Source organism: Camelus ferus, chromosome X (assembly GCF_009834535.1).
Source record: "Camelus ferus isolate YT-003-E chromosome X, BCGSAC_Cfer_1.0, whole genome shotgun sequence".
In the NCBI taxonomy this organism is placed as follows: Eukaryota; Metazoa; Chordata; class Mammalia; order Artiodactyla; family Camelidae; genus Camelus; species Camelus ferus.
This window is the reverse complement of record NC_045732.1, coordinates 92315292-92337570: the sequence shown is the minus strand read 5'-3', so window position 1 is coordinate 92337570 and position 22279 is coordinate 92315292.

Sequence of the window (22279 nt, the reverse complement as noted above, 5' to 3'; positions counted from 1 at the left end):
CTGGGTTCAATCCCCGGTGCCTCCATTAAAAAAAGAAAAACACTAAATCAGTGAGTTTTATCCCTGGCTGCATAACGTGGGGTACTTAATAAAATACCAACGCCTGGGCTCTGCCTTGGACTCTTCAAATGCCGACCAGTCCCTCTTCCCCGCCCACTGCCACTATACTCTGACACTGAACTTTCACTCCTCCCAGCGAGCTATGCTTTTCCCCACCTCAGGGCCTTTGCATATGCTGTTCTCTCTGCCCAGAAACCCCCTTCCTCACACACTTCAGAATGCCTCAGCCTCTGTCTTTGTCTTCCCTAACCTGGAGTCATCCCCCTCCCCGTCCCACTCACTCTCTTTGCTCCCATTCCTGGGCTTCCTGGCACAGCATGCTGGCTGACAGACTGCCGCAGGGCCTGTTATGTACCACTCATTACACAATCCTCCTCCTCATCTTGTGCTGTCCCTTCATAGACCCATGCCTCAGGGACCAGGGAGGCAGGAAATTGCAATGGTGCTTCCCACAGTTTCCAACAGACAGACTGCCAGGGTTCAAACCCCAGATCTGCCATGTCCTAGATGTCTGACCTTGGGAAAAAGTTAATTGACCTCTCTGGACCTCAGTTTCCACATTTTAAAATGGAAGTAATAAGAATGCCTGTCCTCATAGGATTGTCATGAGATGACATCAGCTAATACGTTTAAAGGGCTTGGAGCCATGCTAGATAAATGGCAGCTAGCATAATTATTCCAAAACCCTCCACCAGCCTCAAGGCCCAGACCCCTCTTCTGCTGCCATCAGCTTTCAGCAGGTGCCTGCACCCGTTACTTTGTGAAAATGTCAAAGCGGTCAGCCGAAGCAGCCCTCTCAGAGCCCTACCCTGCATATCAAAATGTCTCCAGCTTTCCCTCTTCCTACCTTCCCCGGACTTGTCCCCACCGCCATCACCTCTCCTTTTGCATCTTAAACATCAGCCATTCATTCAACAAGAATTTATTGCGTCTCCTGTGCACTGGGTGCTGTTCAAGATGCTGAGGATATTAAGTCAACACGGTCCAGTGGCTGCTGTCACGGAGCTTTCACTAGGAGGTCGGGGCGGTGGGGGGGGTAGACATAAGAATAAACGGTGCACAGGTAACTGGAGGTCATGACAAGTGCTCTGGAGAGAATAAAGCAGGGCGACGTGCCAGAGGGTGCGGCAAGGAGACTTGGTCAGGGATGGTCACTTTGAGGAGGTGATGTTTGAGCTAAGACTTAAATCTCAGGAAGCCACAAGATGCTGGATTTTGATTTGAATGATGATTACACAGTATATACACCAACCCCCAGACACGAGAAAAGCTAGCCACACAAGATCTAGCAAAGAAACATTCAAAGCAAAGGAAAGAGCAAACGCAAAGGCCCTGAGGCAGCAAAGCTGAGTTTGCAGACAGCCAGTCAGAGCACAGTGCAGGTTGGTGCTGGATGAGAGGTAGGCAGGGAGGGACCTGATCGCGTAGGAGCCCGGGGCAGGAGGCTGCCTTTTATTCACTCTGCAGCAGGAAGCTGTGGATGGAGTCACATGACTCATGCTCCTTCTCCTACCCTTAATAATAGTAATAATAATGAATACCTGTAGCTATCATTTTTCCCAGTTGTACAAATACATTTAACCTCGCCTTTAGCCTTGACAACCACTTGATAGACTACTAATTGACACTGCTTTCATAGGTGAAAAAAACTGAGGCTCAGGGAGACTACCTAACTTGGTACTCAGCTAGTGGCGGGCCAGAATATGATCCCAGACCAAAATTTGTGCTCTTAAACACAGCCACTATCTCCCCAGCTGGACTGAGGGTGAAGGTGAGGATGTGCCTTAAGATTCCTCTCTCTTCTAGCTATATCCCAAGGTTTCAAATCGGCTGGATAACCTGCTAGTAGCTCAGATTCAACCTGGCTTTGACCCTGACCAGCTTCTCCTGGCATCCCCCTCTCTCCCAGCACCCAGGCTTGAGCCCTTGGTTATCTTTGGCTCCTGCCCCACTTCTAATCAGTCACCAACGACAAGCCAACATGTGTTAATCAAACACTTGCTAAGTGTAGGCCACAATGCAAGGTTCAGAAGGAAACCAAAATGAGTAAGACTGGTCATCATAAGATGTATATATAATATTTAACAAAAAAAAAAAAGGAAGAAGGAAGGAGAAAGGAAAGGGAAGGAAGGACGTCCAGGAAGGGGAAGTGAGGGAAAGGGAAAAGGTGTGATGGGATATCCACAGAAAAGGGGCCAAGGTCAAGTCACTCACAATCCCCTCCATCCAGCACACCCCCACCCCCTGCCTTTCCGCTGCCCACCTCCCATGCCCCACCATTGAATTCAAACCCTCATCACCTCAAGCTTCGGGTAGCCCTCTTAACCCCTTTCTGTCTAATTTGTCAGCGGCCAATATCTCTCCCTTTCAGTCCATCCTACACACATCACACCCAGGCTTATCTTCCCAACACACTGCTTTGATGTCATTCCCTAAGTCAAAACCCCTCCGGCCCCTCACCACCACTTACCACCAAAGTGCCAATGCTTCAGTCTGGCATTAAAGCTCTCAGTCTCTCCTGCAGGATCTCCCACTCTTGACCTTCTCATGCCCTCCCCTCCCCTAAACTCACAGATAGTCTTCTCTTTGGCTCGGTCTGTACCATCCACCTGGAACCTCTAGCCCCTACCACTCCACCCGCCCAAACCCTATCAAACCCAATGTCACCTCCACCTGGAAGCCTTTCCCCAGGACTACTGCCTCCTATGAACTCTTAGAACTTTCCCTTTATACAACTATTTTAACACACTGCACACCAAAGGGTGTTGTTGCCACTCTGGGACCAGAAGTTTCATGAGAGTGGGGGGTTCCCCCAAACTAAGCTAGGCATATTTTGGGTTTCCCCACAATGCCTCACAGAGAGCAAATGCTCAACAATATTTGGTTAACAACTATTGTCCCTCAAAGCACTTAAATACATAAGTCTGGATATGATAGGTGTTCCTGAAATATGAAATGTATATACATTTAATTGTTCACATTGAATTCTGTTAACTTTAGAGGAGTTCATGTGTGTGTGTGTATGTACTTAGTAAATTATATTAATGTAGTCCAAGAAGATAATAGCTTTTAGCAGCCATCCAGTAGTATTTTCTATTGTTTTGTAGGGCAATAAAACCAGCCTTGCTGAATTTGCTTCCTAAAAGTGATTCTCAAAGGTCCTCCAAAATTTCAAAATGCCACTTCTGGGTATAGATCCAAAAGAATTGAAAATGGACTTAAACAGGTATTTGCACACCTGTCAGTCACAATAGCCAAAACATAGAAGCAACCCAAGTGTCCATTGACAGATGAACGGAGAAGCAAAGTATAGTATATGCATGCAGTGGAATATTATTCAGCCTTCAAAATGAGGAAATTCTGACACATGGTACAATATGAACAAACTTTGAGGACATTCTTCCAGGTGAAGTAAGCCAAGCATAAAAACACAAATACTGCATAATTAGATTTATAAGAGACACTGACAGTTGTCAGATTATAGACATGGAAAGCAGAATGGTGGTTGCCGGCGGGCTGGGGGAGGGGGAATGGGAAGTTGTTTAATGGGGACAGAGCTTCAGTTTTGCAGATGAAAACATTTTGGGGACCTATTGCACACTACTGAATCGTGCATTTAAAAATCAACCATTCAAAAGGGCAAAAAAAAAAAAAAAGAACCAGCAGTGGTAAATTTTATGTCAGATTTTTCACCACAATTTCAAAAATTTTAATGAAAATTAGTGATTCTCAAAAGGTAAATTTGACCACACCACCCTCCCTGCTTAAAACCCTTCAGTGGCTCTCTGGAATTCTTCCTGGGACCCACAAGGTCCCAGGGGTCTGAGTGTCACTGACTCCAACCTCCGCCCACATCCTGCCACCCCCATTCTCTTGGCTTCAGCCATGTGGGGCTTCTGTCCTTGACTGCTCTCGGCTCCTACTCCCCACAGAGCCAACTCCTCCTGTGCTCGGCTCTCCTCACACCCTCTCCTCTCATCCAGTGCAATCACCACAGCTCCTAATTACACATTTATTATTTGATCAAGGTCACTCTCTCCCACCAACTCAGGAACTCTGCGGAGGCAGAGACCACAATCTTTTTAAAAATTCACTTACTATGGTGTCTCCAGCACATAGCCTATTGCCTGGCACCCGGTAGTCTGTGTCATCTTAAACTTTGGTGTTGGCAAAGGTGAGGGAAAGCAGGCGTGTCTGCCGCTTGTCAAAGGGTAAATGAGTTATCACCATGCTCGAAGCAATATGGCAATGGGTATCGAGAGCCTGGAAGCATTCATAGTGGTAATTCTGCTGCTAGGAAATGATCCTAGAGGAGCACAAAGGTGTAGGTCTACGGAGGCTCAGCCTAGCATCATTCATTAGGACAAAAAACTGGAAACTGTCTACATAGCCTTCCATACCGGAAGCTGAGTCAACACATTGCAGATTGGTATGGATAAAATATTATGCAGCCTTTACAAATAATGTTGCTGAGGAATGGTGACAGGGAAAAATAAGATGTAACATTGAGTGGAAAACAAGATATAAGTAGGTATGTACCAAATGTCATAAAATTTAATAAATCAGATATAAAGATAATACATAAAGCTAAGACATGTAAGGTATGCGGGCTGGCTATCATTAACAACACTGTATTGCATATTTGAAAGCTGCTAAGAGAAGAGGTCTTTAAAGTATTTATCACTAGGGAAAAACTTAAAATGCTGTGCGGTAAGGGTGTTAACTAGACTTCTTCTGGTGATCATTTCACAATATATACAGATAGTGAATCATTATCTTGTACACCTAAAACTAATATAGTTATATGTTAATTACAGCACAATACAAATAAATTTTAAAAAGATAAACACATAGGCACAAAAATGGTGACGGTCAACGCTGTGTCCAGTAGACAGCAGTGGTGGCACTGTGGGCAGGGGGGGCTCCAGAACATCTATGAAGGAAGCTTTAGAAGTCACTCAAAGGGAGGCTAGGGACTTTCTCTTGAAGCTGCAAGCTGTCTTTGCACAGCAAGCAGAGCTTGTCCTTAAACTGCGTGTGCTTTCAGAGGGGCTCTGGGGTGCTTCTGGAGATTACGGTACAGCCCTCCAAGACACCCTCTGGGGCCAACCTCAATGCTTTCCTTTTATATTTGCTTGGTTTTCTAAATGTTTTACAATGAGCCTGCATTGCTTTTTATATCAGAAAGAGATTAAAGAAAACATTAGTTCATAAAAGAAAGAAACGTCTGTGTGTTGGAATGAACGGACACAGTGTCTGGCTGCGGCACGTAGGCGGCTGGAGAGGGCCTGGCGGGCGCGGAGCCAGGCCCACTGCCCGCCGCTCCCCGGCAGCCCAGGCTTGCACTGTCCTTCGCATCTGCAGCCATCTCCCCTCTGGCTTCTGCCACTTCAGACCAGAACGCCACAGGGTAGCTTGGCGTGCCCCAGCCGGCCAAGGTCCCATCTTGACTGTGGGCCTCGGGGCTCCACTGAGACCTGTCGCTCTAAGCCACATGCACATACAAAGACACCAGCAAGGGCCATTCAGCAATCCTGGACCACTCCTCTACCTCTAACGGTGGCACCGGCTCCAAAGAGCAAGGCTTCTTTAAGTGGCCAGTAGATGGCAGAGGAGAATGATGCTTGCCAGCTGTGAACTGGGTGTTTAAAGCTGCAGTAACTTTTCTGCTTTCATGAGCATTTCTTTCCATTTTGAGGCATTTGATGGCTATTTTCCTTACAATCTTTTCCTTCTGGCCTGAAAAATCCACAAAAACAAAAACATTTTTTCAAGATTGGATTGTCATCATCTAAAGTCCCTAGAGGTTTCAGCCCGAACTTTTGCTGAAAACCAGGTGGCATTAAATCGCATTTTCCCCTCTTGCCCCCTTCACCGTCCCTCTTCCAAGTTATTTAGATATTTTCACTGTGAGTAGGGAGGTGATTTTGCCTCTGAAAGCCAAGGAGTGAGATCGTCTCTGGAGAGGGGTCAGCTGGCAGGGAGGGTGGAGGTGACAAGGCCACTGGAGGAGGGGGAGACGCAGACATGCACAGGGAGAAACTGGATGATCCCGGGCCAGACGACTGGAGAGGAAGTGGAAAGAAAAGAGATCTAAGGGCTGGTTATAGGTTGAATTGTGGGTTCCCTCCTCCACATATTCTCATGTTAGCATCCTAACCCCAAGTACCTGTAAATGTGACCTTATTTGGAAACAGAGTCATTGCAGACGTAATTAGTTAGGTGAGATGAGGTCATATTGAAGCAGAGTGGGCCATCATCACACATGTCTGATGTCCTTCTAAAAAGAGGAAATTTAGACACAGAGCCATGACAGGGAAGGCCAGAGACAGCTGGCAGACCACCAGAAGCCAGGGAGAGCCTGGAACAGATGCTCCGCAGTAGGAACCAACCGTGCCAAACTTGACCTTGATCTTCTGGCCCCCTAGAACTGCTAGAGAATAAGTTTCTGTTGTTTAACCCACCCACTCTGGGGTACTGTGTTACAGCAGCCCTGGTGGGCAAGGAGCCCAGGGGCTGGCAACAGTGGGCAGAATTCCTTAGCTCACCCCCGGAACCATACTACCTGATACAAAGGAGTCACAGCTGAAGGATAGAAACCTTTCTGTTCTACCATCTGTCCCCTGCCCCCCATGGGCACACTTCTTGAGTCATCTTCACTTCCCATGCCCACTTTCTCACCTCCACTCGCCCCTTGACCCATTCCTGGCCTGACCCTCTGACACTGCTCTCACCAAGGTCACCAGCAACCTCCATGCTGCCAAAGCCAAAGGTCATTTCTCAACCCTCACCTTCTCCGACCTTTCAGCAGCATTCCACCCCTTCTTCGGGAACACTCCTTCCCCCAGGCTGCTAGGACCCAAACTCCTGTTCTCCTCCCACCTCACCCATCAGTCTGTCTCAGGCTGCATTGCATCCCCGGACCTCCTGCTAAATGACAGCGCACCCTAGGTCCTCAGCCTCGGCTCAGGATGCTTCTCTTCTTACTCTGTATTCTCGCTCTGCAAACCCCACTCACTCAGCATATTACTCCCACTCAGTAAACCCCACAGAGTGGCCTCTGTCTGCCACATGCGCACTAGTGAATCTCAAAACTCTCTCTGAAGCAGTGTGGCTCTCGCCATCTTCTACTTCGATTTACACTGGTGTCATATCCCATTCAGGTCTACATTCGAATGTCAGTTCCTTTAGGCAAAAATTGAATATACCCAGACAATCTCTTAAATACTCCCAAAGTGAAATAATGTTCCCAGGAAGCATGGCATGCTCATGCACACACGCACCCCAAGTACAGTGGCGTCTGTAAATACATGGCCCATACTCAGCCCATGGAGATGGTCCCACCAGGACAGGCGTGGAAGAACTGAGACCCACTGAAGAAACAGCCGACCCACTAGACCCATTTATTAGTCTCACATCCATTCCAGAGCACGTGCTCACTTGGCCGAAGGGTAGGCGGCCTCACTAGAATTCTTTCCTTTCTTGTTTTCTCTCTTTCTTTGGCAGCGTGAGTAGAGTTGAATTCAGGTATGTGAATGCTTGTAGAAAATTACCTGCTGGAATCCCTCCCCCGGGATGTCCCGCAGTCATCTTAAAATCCACATAGCCCAAACCGAACTCATTGTCCTCCCCCAAAACCTTCTCTTCCTGTGTCTTCCATGAATGGCAGCACAATCCTAACCCGGCAAGACTCAAGTCCCTTCTCTCCTTAGGCAGGGCCAGGGGTGGCCCAGGGTTGGCTGGCGATGTGCTTGGCATCAGGCAGTGAGTTAACACAAACGGTTTGGCACAGTCAAGGGACAGTTACCTATGTGCAGTGGCCCTGGTTGAGATTCAGACTTAATCCAGCCACAGTCTAGGAGACCCTGAATGCCAGGATGGCCAACTCTGTGGGGACAGGCACAGGATAGACTGTTGAGGAACCCAAGCCAGATGCCCCACCCACCTACCCAGCCACATAGGCCCATTTAAGATGTCCACAAAGACTCTCAATGACCTTATATTTGTGACCAATGTGTAATTCACTTCTGGATAAAACTTACAGGATTCTATCTCAGTTGTACTCAGAGGTTGGCAAACTATGGCCCGAATGTGTAATTCACCTCTGGATAAGTCTTGTAAAATTCTGTCTCAGTTGTGCTCAGGGATTGGCAAACTATGGCCCAAGGGTCAAATCCAGCCCATCATCTGTTTTTGCAAAAAAAGTTTTATTGGAACACAGTCATGCTCACTTCTGTACATGTTGTCTCGGGCTGCTTCTGTCTCTGGTGGCAAAAGCAGCGTTGAATGGCTGTGACAGAGACCTTGAGGCTGTAAAATCTAAAAAATGTACTATTTGGCCCTTTATAGAAAAAGTTTTCTTACCCCTGCTCTAGACTGTGGTGGTCTGAGCCCCCCCCCACTGGAGGCTGGAGCCCCTTAACACAGCACCCACAAACCTGGAGGTTGGCCCTGATGGTAAGTATGTATCACATGGCATTTAACTTGCAGGAATTCACATAAAAGTGCTCAGAACAAAAAAAGAGATAAAAACGACTATTCAGTGCAGCGATCTCACCCCCCTACCTCTCAGCGAGCACATACCTAGGATGAACATGAGCTACATGGGAAGTGTGGGTGTGCTGGTCCCTCAGGCTCAGTCCCCCTGTCTGAGCATCTCCCCATGCTGGGCGTGATTCTAGTGTTCGCTCTCTGATAAACCACATTGGGGCAGCTGGGTAGCAACAAGGCTGGGTTCATACTTCCCACTCAAACCAGGACAAATGCCCTTCATCAGAGACTGAGAAATTCTTCCCCTGCCTGAGGAGGTCATTGGCCAGGTGGTCGGGTTGGAAACATGAATGATAAGTGATGCCTGGTGGAACCCAGTGTCGCAAGGAATCTGGGTTTGACGGGGCTATTCTGCAGCAGGTGGACCCCTTGGCTGAACAGAAGGCAGAAGGTGGCCACCTTGGGCCTCCCAAATGTGTGTCTCTCAAAGGAGGCCAGGAAGTGGGGCTAAAGCAGAAGGTCTAGGTGGGAAGCCTCTGGAGGGTATCTTGATGTCACAGGCAGACCACAGCCCCTTATCCCGAGACATCAGGCAAACTGTTGTTCATTAGTCACTGGAAGATAACTGGTCTCCCCCACTGCCCACCCCGCTCCACAGACCCTCCAGAGGTCTTCATTCTGAGACACTCCTAGCCCATGGAAAAGATGGAGTGATTCCTGTTTCATTTTTCAAGTAGACACGTGGAGACCCAGAGCGGGAGCAGAAGGCAGAGAGCTTGAGACCCAAGCTGGTGTCTAGATCGTTGCTGAGGCTCAGTCTCAGGCTCTGAGAAATATTCATCATCACAACAAAGCAACTGACATGAATTAACTCATGTACTGTGAGGTGAGTGTTATTATTTTTATTATTCCATTTCACAGATGAGGCACACGATAAGTTGCATATTTCTGCAAAGTCCTGGGCCCTGGAAAAGAGGGGCCAGGGCCCCCAGGGGCCCTGGCAAAGGCTGAGGGCCAAAACCTGCTAGAAAGCAGAGGGCATGCCATTCCTAGGGGAAGGCTCACCATCTCTGGCCAGACAGCGCTGGAGACACCAGCAGTGGGTCAGTGACCTCCTTGGCCTTCCCACCACAGGCTGGGGTGTTCAGAGGGTAAGAGAGGGACCTGGATTGCCTGAGCGGGGCTCCTCAGAAGACTTTTTCAGTTACTCTAGACCAGCCTTGCACTCCAGCCATCGAGGTCACCTGAGGCCCGATGTCTCTCAGCTCCCTGGCTTGGGGCAGAGAACCTTGGTTCTGGCCAGCACTTGCAGGCTCGGGTATGGAAGAGAGAGCCAGTGGAACATTTGCTAGTTTCTTGATGACGGGCTGTGATGCCAGAGAGGGCTGTGTTGTGCTGGACAGTTGGGCCACCATCCATCTCTGGTGGCTCTGGCTGGCCACATGTACATCATTGGGAACTCATCTGTGAGACCCAGCCACATCTCCAGTTTTCTGGGAGGGGATGTCCACAAGCAGGCATTGGAGTAGGGATGGGGTCCTGTATTTGTAGGCTTGTTCCTCTCAAATATGGAAGCCTGGGGATTTGAGGGCCTCGGGTTCAGTTCAACTTGGACAGTCTTCCTGAGTCTGCCAATAACAGAGACCTCAAGGCCTAGCTGTTCAGTTCTTGGGATGTCTTCATATGTGTCACCTCTCTCCCAGCAGGTCCACAGAAGAGATGTCTTGTTCAGACCCATAAGAGCTGAGGACTGCCAACAGCATGCCTGAGGGATGGCCACCAGCAGGGGCAGGACCCCTGTGCCCTGCCAGGGGAGAGATCAGGATGGTAAAGCTATTCCTAGAAACCAGCCTAAAAACCAGTCTCCTGGCTCACTCAGCCTGCAGTGTGCTGTGTGGCCACTGGGAGGCACTGTTGGCTCACAAGAGGCTCTGAGAAGCCAGGCCACCATTCTGGTCCCAGGTTTCTGGGGTGAGAAGGCCCCTGGGGAAACTGATAGCATTCTGGAAATGGCTGGGATTTTCCTCCGTGTCAGGAAAGATCTGTCCTAGTCAGCCGTGCAGGCCTGGGCTGGGTGCCTCATGCTAGCTAGCTAGCTGTGAAGTGCGGAGCAGAAAGGCAAAGAACCGGGGCCTAAAGGGGTCCTCGCTGGACCCCAGGCACCAGGCCGTGGCTGATTAGCTGGACTGAACAAGGGATGAGACCAAAATGCAGAACCAAGCAGGTGCGGAAGCAAAGGGAGCCAGGCAGAGTCAGACCAGAGCAGGGGCGGTGTGTATGGTGATTGGGATGGGATGCAGCCCAAACTGAGACCGCGTGTTATGTTTGACACCTCCCTCTCACTTTCCCTCATAGTTCTTTCATTTCCAGCTCCTGAATACCCCTTGAATTTTTCCAGTTCTATCCAACTCTACCACCTCCATCCTAGTCCAGGCCTCCATCATCTCTCCTTGATGACTCTAAGATAGAGTTTCCAGATAAAATATGAGATGCCCAGGTAGATTTGAATTTCAGATACACAAACAATAATTTTTAGTATATCCTGTACAATATTTGGGATAGGTTTATACTAAAATTTCTCCTCTGTCTGAAATGCCAATTTCAGCAGGCATCCTGGTTTGTTTTGTTTTGTTTTGTTTTTAAATCTGGCAAGCCCCCAAGGGCCTTGCTGGCCTGATATTTCTACAGCCCATCCTCTACAAAGCAACCAGAAGGAACTCAGAAATTCATACCTAACCATGTCACTGCCCTGCTCAAAGCCTTTCCAGGATTCCTAATCATCCAGGGATTGAATCCAAGCCCTCCGCCTCGTGTCCCCACAACCCACAGTATGGACCCAGCATATGGAACATTCCATCATCCCTTACATGTGCCCCGTGCCTTCACACACACCCATCTCTGTCCAGAAGGCCTTTCCCCAGCCACCTAAAGAACTCATTCATCAAACTCAACCACCACCTCTTCTCGCCAAGCTCTTCCTGACCCCTGCCTTCCCAAAGCACACCTCCTTTACGCCACGTACTGACCTTTAACAGAACCCTTATTTAATTGTACCAAAATGATCTCTGTGTGTCTGTCTGTCCCGCTAGACTGCAGCCCTGTAACGAACGCCCAGTGGTGAGACCGGGGAAGAATCACGGAATGGGAGATACACACAGTAGCCAATGTTCAGTTCACGAATCACTAGGTTAACTGCACCCAAGTTGCATGACACACAGGTTGGTCAGAGTAGGGGGAACAGGGAGGGGGGTGAGGAGCCACTCCAAGGAGAAGTCCGTAGAGGAAGGGTCTCCACACAAGCATGGGTCTCCAGTCCGGACACGGGTCTCACAACAAGTGTGAGCAGGAGTCGCCCTCTGCTCCCACAGGACCTCCGGCAGCGACCCTCTGAACAGCTCTCAGCAGCGTGGGGCCCAGCCCTCCCGTGAGGAGCCTTCAAGTCGCTGGGCTCCGTGGTCCCTTTTCAGGAGTCCGTCAGTCGGGTGTAATGGTTCCGCCCCATGGGGGGCTTGTCTCTATCAACTGCTCCTGTCCTAGTGCAGTCTTTCTCTGGTTGTTGCCAAACAAATCCCTTCTCTAAAGTAAGACTGACTTATCCCTCTAAGACACTCGCAGTCCTATACCGGACGTTTCACAACAACTAGCATGGAAGTTCACAGTGGCCACTGAGACTCCAGCTGCAGTTACCTAACAGCTTAAACCCTGTAAGCTTCACACAAGATGAGTAGGAATCATAACACAAAAGAAATCATGTCATAACAAGTCCCCTGCAAGGAGAGGTCCTAGTGCTATTCATTTGTATCCACAGAGTACAGCACAGCTCCTGGCCCAGAGTGGGGCCCCCAATAAATGTGTGAGGAGTAAATGAATGACCATAAGTTATTCTAAACCTCCTGAAACCTAGACGGCCACGGGCATTGACTGCAGTGGCAGAGGTGTCCACCAGGGGGCAGAATAACCCTAGTTTTGCTTGGCTTGTGGGCGCGGTCCAGAAAGCTGTCTCCCTGGTGTTTGGATTCCTTCTCCAGTTCCAAGTTTTCGCTGGTATTTTGTTTTGTTTTTAAATCATGGAAACACAGAAGAGGAAGGGACCTTAAGAGACCATACGGACTAGCACTCTGCTTTCAGACAGTTTAAAAATTCTTTATGTTTCATTTAACATCTGTTTTCAGGTATTTCAAAACATGCTTTGGTTTCTTAAGAGATCAACCACAGAGAGGTTAGGAGACCTACTCCAAGTCACACAGCGAGTGAATGGTTCAAGGAGGCCTGGGGCCCACAACCTGGCAGACAGGATCCCATTTCATTCTCCTGCAGCCCAGTGCGGAGGACGCCGCCATCACCTTACACCTGAGGACACACACACAGACGACGTCAGGAGGTGGGGGGTGCTATTTCCCTGGTCACTTTGCTGCACGCCTCAGCTGGGGCCCCCTGGGGGAAAGTCTGTCTGTTCTGTGCCCGCCCATCTGAGTCCAGGTCAGCTGCTGTGCCAGCCCCAGACCCTGTGCTCCCTTCCTCCAGCTGCCGGGTCAGCCTGACCCCAGAGGGGCCATAAGGAGACCAGGGCTGCGAGAGCTTTTTGAGGAAGGTCAGGTGGGTGGCAGGTTTTCGGGGATGGTGTTTCACATTGTGTAGCTGGTTCATTGTGGGGTCTCAGTTCAGTGGGATACAGACACACAAAGCTTTTCTTCTTCTTCAGTCACTGCCCCCAATTTGGGAACGCTCTGGAGCCCCCTCCCCACTCACATCAGAGTTCTTTGATGGCGGAGAAGCTATTCGGCCACTACCGCTTCCAATCGACACCCCCGACACCATACTTAGACACACCTCCCGCCAGCACTATCTCCCCACCAGCCTTTGCTCCTGGGGTCCCCTCACTCAGCGACCAGTCCTCTTGGGTAGCATAGGGTAAGACAGTTCCAGCTTCGCTCCCTGCTGAGGCATCCACTTGACCAAGGAAAATGCACTCTGCCTGGTCACACCACTGTGCCCCTGCTGGCTGCTCTGTCCTGTCTCTCACTTCCCCTCCAGTTGGCTCTTGTAGGCTTGAGGCTGAGCCACAAGTCTGCCACCCAAGCAGATGTCCAATCAGGAATGGCGTGCCACACTCCTCTCTTCACAGGCCCCCAACCTTGATGGAATTCTCTTGGAATCCCCCTATCTGGCTGCAGGCTCAGGAGAGGGGAAGCCACACCACCATTCCAAAGCATCCTGAGCCCAGTAATGCCCCAATGACGCTTATAGAGACTGGGTGGGAGGGCGGTCGGAGCAGTGGAGCCTGTTCAGTAGGTAGGCTCTAATCAGCCCTCAGGGAAGCGTCCCCCACCCCCACTGCTGGAAGTTCCTTGGCAGCCCTCTCCCGTAACTTGTCTCCAGCCCTGGGCCCTAGTGGCCAGTTCTAGGGTTACAGAAGTCTCACTCACATCCTGCTGAATGGTAAGTGCATGGCTCTGTATGCCTCTGCTCCAGCTCCCAAGGATTGGAGCTAGAATGTGTCCTTTATTGACCTCAGCTATTTGCAGTTCTGCTTAAAGAGGCTTAAAATTCCATGGTGCCAGGGGAGATTCACTGAGGCCCAGTTGGCAAGTGAGAGGCACCTTGGTGTAGCAAAAAAAAAAATTCACTCATTGGATGCATGCCTCCCACAACTCATGGAATTCACTGAGCCTGTTTCTTCATCTGCAAACTGAGAATAACACAAATGTGTCGGGAATGTAGGAAAGATCAGGTGACATCAAGTAGGTAGAAGCTCTATATAAACTGGGGCGTGCTGGTCCAAGGAGAGGGGCTAATTATTTTTAGGGGAGATTAGAGTTGAGCTTGACTTTGGAAGAGAAGAAGAATGTGGAAAGTAAGATGGAAGAAGATGCTTGTAAGTAAGTCTTGCCAAGCATTTAAATGAATGAATGAATGAATGAATGAATAAAAGCTAGCCCCCAAAGTTCACTTCCTTTCTCTCTCAATGGATAGTCTAAAGAGATGGTCATGCAGGTGGCCTGGCCCCAGAAGGGCACAGCAGTGCCAAGTCACAGGGAACCTGAAGTAGTGAAATGGCCCTCCTGCTCCTGATGAAATTCAATTCCTCTCATGGGTAGAAGAGAACCAATCCTCGGCCAAGTTGTGTGGTCTGCCTCTAATTTGTGACCCAGGGTCGGAGACCCTGGGCCCGTCCCTCCAGCCTTCCCCTGAGAAATGGATCCCTAAGAAAGTGCCAGCTGGTTGTCAGTGGATAAATGAGTGACCCCTTCCAGGGAACTGGTATGCATCTCAATGGGGGCTGTCTGGAGACAGTGCCTTATCACCCAGGGTTTCCCAACTTTTAGCAGCTGGAGCTCTGGTTCTCTGACTTGAAACCTCAATGAACTCCTTGAGCCAGCTTATGTCTTCATTGTTGGCTGAATCCCAGGACCCAGAAAGCACAGTTTGCATCTGTCTGAGTAGCCGGGGCTCACTGGGTCCCTACACAGTCTTGGAGGGCAAGCCGGGTAGAATGAGAAGCTCTGACGGCACTCCTCTGCTTTTGCTCTTGTTTGGACAAACACGGTATAGACAGACCTTGGCCTTTTTTCTGCTGCCATGTGTTGCTCAGGGTAGGCGAGGTTATGCTGCAGTAACCCAGAAACCCTGAAATCTCAGTGGTTTAGGAAAGGCTGATTTCTTGCTCACACAAAGTCTAATGCAGGTTGGACAACAGGTAACCAGGCTGTCTGGAACGTGGCCTCTGAGATCTCCAGGACAGGGGGAGAGAGAGATGCGGAAGGAAACAGGTGTCTTAGTCGGCTCAGGCCACCGTGACAAACTGCAACAGGCTGCGTGGCTGAAACCACAGACGTGGGCTTGTCACAGCTCTGGAGGCTGGTGAGGCTCAGATCAAGGTGCTGGCTAGTTTGTTTCCTGGTAAAAGCTCTGTTCCTGGCTTGCAGACGGCCACCTTCTCACTTTGAGCTCTCTGGTCTGTCATCTTATAAGCACATCAGTCCTATTAGATCGGGGTCCCAAGCTCATGACTTCATTTCACTTTAATTACTACCTTAACCCAAATCCAGTCACACTGAGGGGTAGGGCCTCAACATAGGAATTTGAGGGGGACACAACTCAGTCAGAGCACGTAACAATTCTTGACCACCTCAGACCCCAAAATGATGTACATGACTTCCAACGACTCTCCCTTGGTCAGACTTCGTCACGTGGCCCCAACTGAACTGCATGGGAGGCTGGGAAATGGAGGCGAGCAAGTGGATATGTGCTGAGCACCGTGTGTGCTGCCCAGGGGTCTCCTGGGCCGAGCCCGCTGAGAAGAAACGTCTTAGGGCCAGAGCAACAGCACCGCGAGTAGAAGGCAGGAAAGACTCCTGAGAGTGCCTTCCAGGCGGGTGCTGGGAGCCAAGACCTGGGCCCTGATTCTGAATTGGGTTCTTAGGGGTGGGGGTGGGGTAGGAAACGTGTCCCTGGGTTTGGTATATTTTGAGGTTTACTGTGTCTCCTGCCCAGGATGTGAACACAAATGTTTCCTCACAGATATATCCATAGAGACTCAGGAAATTCAGATGAATCGGGCAGAGACCAGGCTTTGGATTCAATTTTTCAAAATTGATGTATTACAAATTTCCCTCTCCAAAGTTCTATTTCTTATTATTTTTGAAAATCATTTTCCAGCACATAGCAATAGGCAGAGAGCTAGCAGAGGGCTGCCAAGGAGGAGGAGTCAGGAACCTGCTTTAACAACTAGCTATTTGAGCACTATGTTCTGACAGGTCGTTGGAGGGGAAGGGCTTGGGCACGTGAGCTTGTTCTCCGATGGCTTCCCTCATGGGCCTTACAGGGCCCGCGCCTGCCTCTCTGGCCTCGTCCCTCTGCCTGACGACCCAGGCACACTGGCCTCCATTCAGTTCCAAGGGACCCCAGCCCCCTGGCCGCTCCGGGGCACTTGTGCTGGCTGTTCCCTCTGCCTGGAAGGTTATTCTCCCAGATCTTTGCAGTCAGCTTCCTTTTCATCTTTCAAATCTCAGCTCCATTGCTGCCACCGCACAGAGATCTGGCTACCCAGGTAAAGCCACAAATTCTCCCACCACCGCAGACACAGATACTCTTTAGCATTGGCCAGTTTCTTTCTTTGGTAACAGTGATCTCAATCTGCACCTCCCTGTTTGAGGACTTCCCTCTGAATGGCTTGCAAGTGAGTTCTCAGGGCTGGACCTCCTAGACTGAGTTTCCCCAGGGAAAATAGAGCCTGAAGTCTCTATATCATTTGTCTCCCCGATAGGAGGGAGGGACGTGGCTGACTCCCCTATGGAATATTTGAGAATACCTGAGTCCTAACGTAGCGGGAGTGTCACCAAAGCCCTGGGTGAAAGTCACACGTGAGATTCAAGCACCTACTGTGCTTAGGGTTAGTGCTCACCGTGTTCTAGGGCTCTAGGCAGTCACGGTCCCTGCCTGTCTTCATGGAGCTCGTGGTTCCAACAGAAGACACATCAATCGAGTAGTGACACTCCTAATCATCATCATCATTGTCGTCATCATCGTTGTCGTGGTCGTGATACTGATAACACTTAACAGCTAATGCATATTCTGCTTAGATGTCACCGTGGACATTGGGGAAAGAAGGATAAAGATCCACTCCTAGATACATTCATTGTCTAGAAAGAACCATACAAATAAGTGACACTTATATAGTGCTTACTGTGTACCACACATTGTTCCAAGCATGTTACGTCTACTCATTTGTTTTAAGCCCTACAGCAACCCTAGGAGGTAGGCACCTTTATTACTCATTCGTTTTAAGCCCTATAGTGACCCTAGGAGGTAGGCGCCATTATTATTCCCATTTTTACAAACAAAGATACTAAGGCTCAGAGAGGTCAAGTAAATTGCTTGAGGCCACCCAGCCAGTGAGTGTGAAATGAGCTATTATTAGTCACTGAGCGGGAATTCCCCTGTTTCTGTTGTGGTCGTTGTTGACCTAGGTTGCTTAGGAAGTGCTCCATCAACTCCTACTAAACTTTAGATCCCGTCTGCTGATAGTGGTGGTAAACAATAATGCTGGAGGAGACCTGTGTGCGCCCAGAGCGCTCCTGAATTTTCTCATTGATCTTGTACGTGATGGAATAGCTTTGAACCTCAGTGAGGCCCTTCCTTAACAGTGACAACTGCAGTTACTGATCTTGGCAGGGAAATCATGTTATAAGAATTTTTCTTTGTTTTAAGTTAGGATCTCACCCTGGCCAGTTTAATGGTTGTCTTCCCAAACACCATGCCTACCCCTGGGAATGGCTGAGAATGCGTGAGAATGGAAATATATTTTGCACCATGCTCAAAAATAGTAGAAAGCAGTGAGTTCATTCAATCATCAGATTCTTCCTGAGCGCCAGTGCTATGCAAGGTACTATTCTTGGTACTGGGGCTACAGCAGTGAGCAAAATAGCCTAAACTCCCTGCTTTCATGATCCTGACAATGTGACACAGAGAGACAGACAATAAAGAAAATAAGTAAGTACAAAAATAATTTCATGATAAATGCTATTGGAGAAAAATAAAGCCTGGGGAGAGCAGGGGATGGGTGCGATTTTTAAATAGGGTGTTTGGGGTAGGCCTCCCTGAGAAAGTGACCTACAAGCAAAGATCTGAAGGCAGGAGGGTGTTTCCTGTGGCCTACCTGGAGGCCCTTGTATGCTTATGCCCTTGGGCATTGGCTGGATTGCCAGGGTCTGGGAGGTGGATCTCCTCTTTCTGACTGTTCTTGTGTTTGGCAGCTGTTGGGTGGGGCTGGGCACCAGTAGCTCAGACTGAGGGCACCCACCTGCCCCGCTACAGGTGCTTGGGAAGCTGCTGTGTTGAAATGACCCCACCCCCATGCCTCTCCTGCAACTGAAGGGACAGGTGGACAACCACAAGAGGCCCCCAAAGTCTCAAAGGGGCAAACCCCCTCCGCAGCGCTCTGTTTCCTGCTGAGAACCTCAGCTGGTGTTGGTCCTTCTGGCTTTGTATTTTTAGTGTGAAGGCAACCCTGTCCTAGGCCAGCCCTCCCCCTCCAGCCCCCAGCAGCCTGCTCTGCAGTCACTTCCCTGCTGGGAGCTGCAACATTTGCACCCAAAGCCTGAAGTGTGTGCGTGTGTATGTGTGTCGTACATGTGTGTGTACATGTTTGTGCATTGGAAGGGGGGCTGTACTTGGAACTTCACATCAATTCATGCCTTGTGCTTCAAGCACAGGGCCAATGAGGTCATTGTCATGAATTCCAGTTTCTTTCATTCCTTCCACACTAAAACATGGGGTGATGAGCCTGACTAGCACAAGACAGACCTGAACTTACATACTAGTCCAACCATATACTCCCTCTAGGACCTCAGATGAGTCACTTTTAACCTTTCTGAGCATGCATATTCTCATCTGTAAAATGGAGTGAAAAAGCAGCACCTTCCTCATCGGATGGTCCAGATTCAATGAGGTAATCCTTGTGAGGCACCGTGCACGTGTTCTGGAAAGAGCAGCTCTCATTACCATGAACTGGCGAGGCCTTGCTGGGCCCGTGCTGTGTGCCGGGCACTGTGCTAGCTCTGGGAGAGCAGGAAGCAGGATCAGAGATGAGCCTGACAACGGCCAACTGGGCTCTGTTCCTCACCCAACCCGGGAGCCAGCCGCCTCACCCACAAGACCTTGCAGTTAGGTGTGCAAGCTCCTGGTGTGGGTCCCAGAGTCCAGGCCAGAGAGAGTCACTGAGTGGGTGCACCACCCACACCCCCATCTTCCACACTCCCTCCATGGCTAGAGCTGGAGCTGGGTGCGCATGCGCAGGGAGGTGGGGTGGAGCCAGCCGTGCATCTGATGGGGTAGGGCGCCAGCGCCCGGAGAGTGTAAGTAGGGCACTGTTTCTCTGTACCTCTCCTCGGCTTCTTGGCCACTGGCAGCGTGTTGTCACTTTCTACCTTTTCTTGGGAATTGGCTTCCTCTCCTTGTCACAGACTTCCTGTTATCTCTTCTGCTCTTTTCTTTTAGCCACCTGCCCACTCCCCAATCCCCATCCTGAGTCACCGCTAGTCTCAGTGGTCACTGGATCCTTCTTGTCGATGGTGAGGCTCATTGGATCATATCAGTACGTCTTACTGGACACCAGAGCATGGCGCATCGTTGGGTGCTGTTGGCAAGAGGAGGGGAGAGGAAGGAAAGGGAAAGGAGGAGAAGGGGGAAGGGAGAAAAAGGAGAGGACTTGGCTTCCGCCCTGGCTGATGGAATGTGTCATCTCACGCAGGACGGAGGTTAGGAAACCCAAGGGGCATTCTGTAGGTAGCCCAGTATGAGACTCTACCGCCTGTACTTTATGCCGTGGAGAAGAGGGAGAGAGCTGGGAGGGCCACTGCAGAGGAAGGGGGATGGGGGCTGGACCTTGAAGGAGAGAAGGGATTGGGATGGGGTGGGCAGACTCAATTCTGGCCCGATTGGGATGCAGTCAGCTGTCTGAGGGCTGGTCGAAGGTCCCAGTGGGGCGGTGAGGAATGAAGGAGATGTGGCTCAGGCACTGGCAAGAGGCAGAGTGCCCAGGTGACGGCCACAAGTGGGGGCAGCAGAGGGCGCAGAGGGACTTTTGGCCAGATGGCTGCCAAGGCTGGGGATGGGGTAGCCCTTTCTCTCCAACCCTCACTCTGTTCTCTCCATAGCCTTTCTTTTCTGCACCACTCCCCCTATTCTGTCTCCCTCCTTTGGGTCCCATCATCATCCTTCCTTTCTTCTAAGTCTCAGTTATTTCATCCACAAAATAAAGGTGCTCATATTGGAGGCTGGAGGTCCGTGGTGTCCGCTCTCCTGCTTTCCATTCGCCTCCGCCCTGCGGGCTCCTGAGGATGTTCCCGGGGCTGGGGGTGGGCTGCGACAGGGCACGAGGGTCCAGACCTTGGATTCCCTGCTCCTGCTTGCCTGCGGGGGGTTGTGAAACAAGCCTGTTTCACTTCTCTCCCAGGCTGGAGACGAGCGAGCACGCCGAGTTTGGGAGTTGCTTTTCTTCCAGAGTCAAATGGCTCCCTCTCAGCACCAGTCCCTTTAAGATGAGAGGGACGCCAAAAGAGGAGATCTTTGATGTTGTTCAATCGAGAAATCTGTCAGGTGGGAGCGAGCAGGAAATGCCAGAAGGGCAGGGCCCCGTGCTCCCTGCATCGGGCGGGAGCGCTGCCTGGACTTTGTTTTCTGATGGCAAATGTTCCCCGATGTAAACACAGGCAGAGCAGGGAATAACAACATTCATCCCTAAACAAACAAAACAGGAACGGGACCTGCTCGCATGGGTGACAGCTTTTGCTGCAATGATGCAGCTCAAGGGGCCTTCACTGTGGAATTTCCTGCCTTGAGTATGACAGATTTTCCATTCTTGTCCCCGAATGAACACCTGCCTCAGCGCTTGGTGGATGGCAGGGGGTCGTGGCGAGGCCCCCTGAGAAGTGGGCAGCACCCTCTCAGCTGGGCCTGGATCCAGAGGGGCGCACCTCCTCTCTTGAGTCGGGTCTGAGGTGAGCACCACTGCCTCCCTCAAAGCGCTGCGTCCGTTGCCCTCAGGCGCCTGAGAACTTATCTGGAAAACACCTTCCTTTTCTGGCCCATCTTGGACTTCTCCCTTTCATGCACCAAACACTCCAGTCATAACAGATTCACCTCTGCTTTCCAGGAGGGGGCCATCATCTCTTGCATCCCTGACTGTCTGCTTATTCTGTTCCTTGGACCACTCTGACCCCACCTCATTTCTGCCCATCCAAGAGACAGTATAGCCTAGTGGTGATAAACATGGTCTCTGTCTAGGTTTGATTCAGGGCCCTGTTGCTTACCATCTGTGTGGCCCCTGTGCCTCCAATTGCACATCTGTTCAATGGGGGGTAATAATGGCTCTTACTTCATAGGATTGTGGTTAGCCCTAAATGAGTTACCATTTGTAGTGCATGTAGAAGAGTATCTGGTATGCAGTAAGCGCTATATAAAGTTTTAGGAATTAATATCCAAATGCTACTGCAGTTCAAAGTTCAGCTCAAATGCCACCTCCTCCATGAAGTCTTCCTGATCCCCCAAGTGGAAATACTCTCTCGCTCCTCTAACTGCCTATAGCCTTATAGCTGGATCTGTCCTGAGGAACTAATTACTTAGTGTCATAACAAGATATGTACATGTCCCAGTTACCTAAGGGCTGGGACCCTTCCTGGAACTTCCACAGGGCCTTACACCCAGGAGGTGCTCAGTAGATCCTTAGTGAATGATTGAATGGAGTAGAGAATGGCTGATAACAGGACCCAGGGGTAGAGCACAGCTGCTCCCTGGGCCTGGCTGGCCTCCCCACAGGAAGGTGAGGGACCTGTCACCAGTGTGTTATGTGGGCACCAGTTGGGGCTGGTTCACACCAATCTATCTACTCCCTGATTGGGCCTTCCTGGCAGGCATTGCTGAAGCAGGGGCCCGGTAGACAGCAGACAGAGTGAAGGGATGCCCCCAGTAGCATCCACCATATTGTGCCCTGACAGTAGTCGTGAGGCACCCTGGACCGCATCTGGGCTGCTTTACCCCCCCTCATCCTGGGATTCTCAGTCTACAGTACAGCCAGATTGGTCAGGCTCTCAGAGCCCAACCCTGCACATTTCCTTCCCCCCAAATGCAACCTGCTGCTCCCCTTCCCACCTGACTGACCCGGTTGCTGCTGACCTTGGGCCTCCAGATGCTGCCCGCTGTCCTGCCCTCCTTTCCCTCCTGGCCAGCC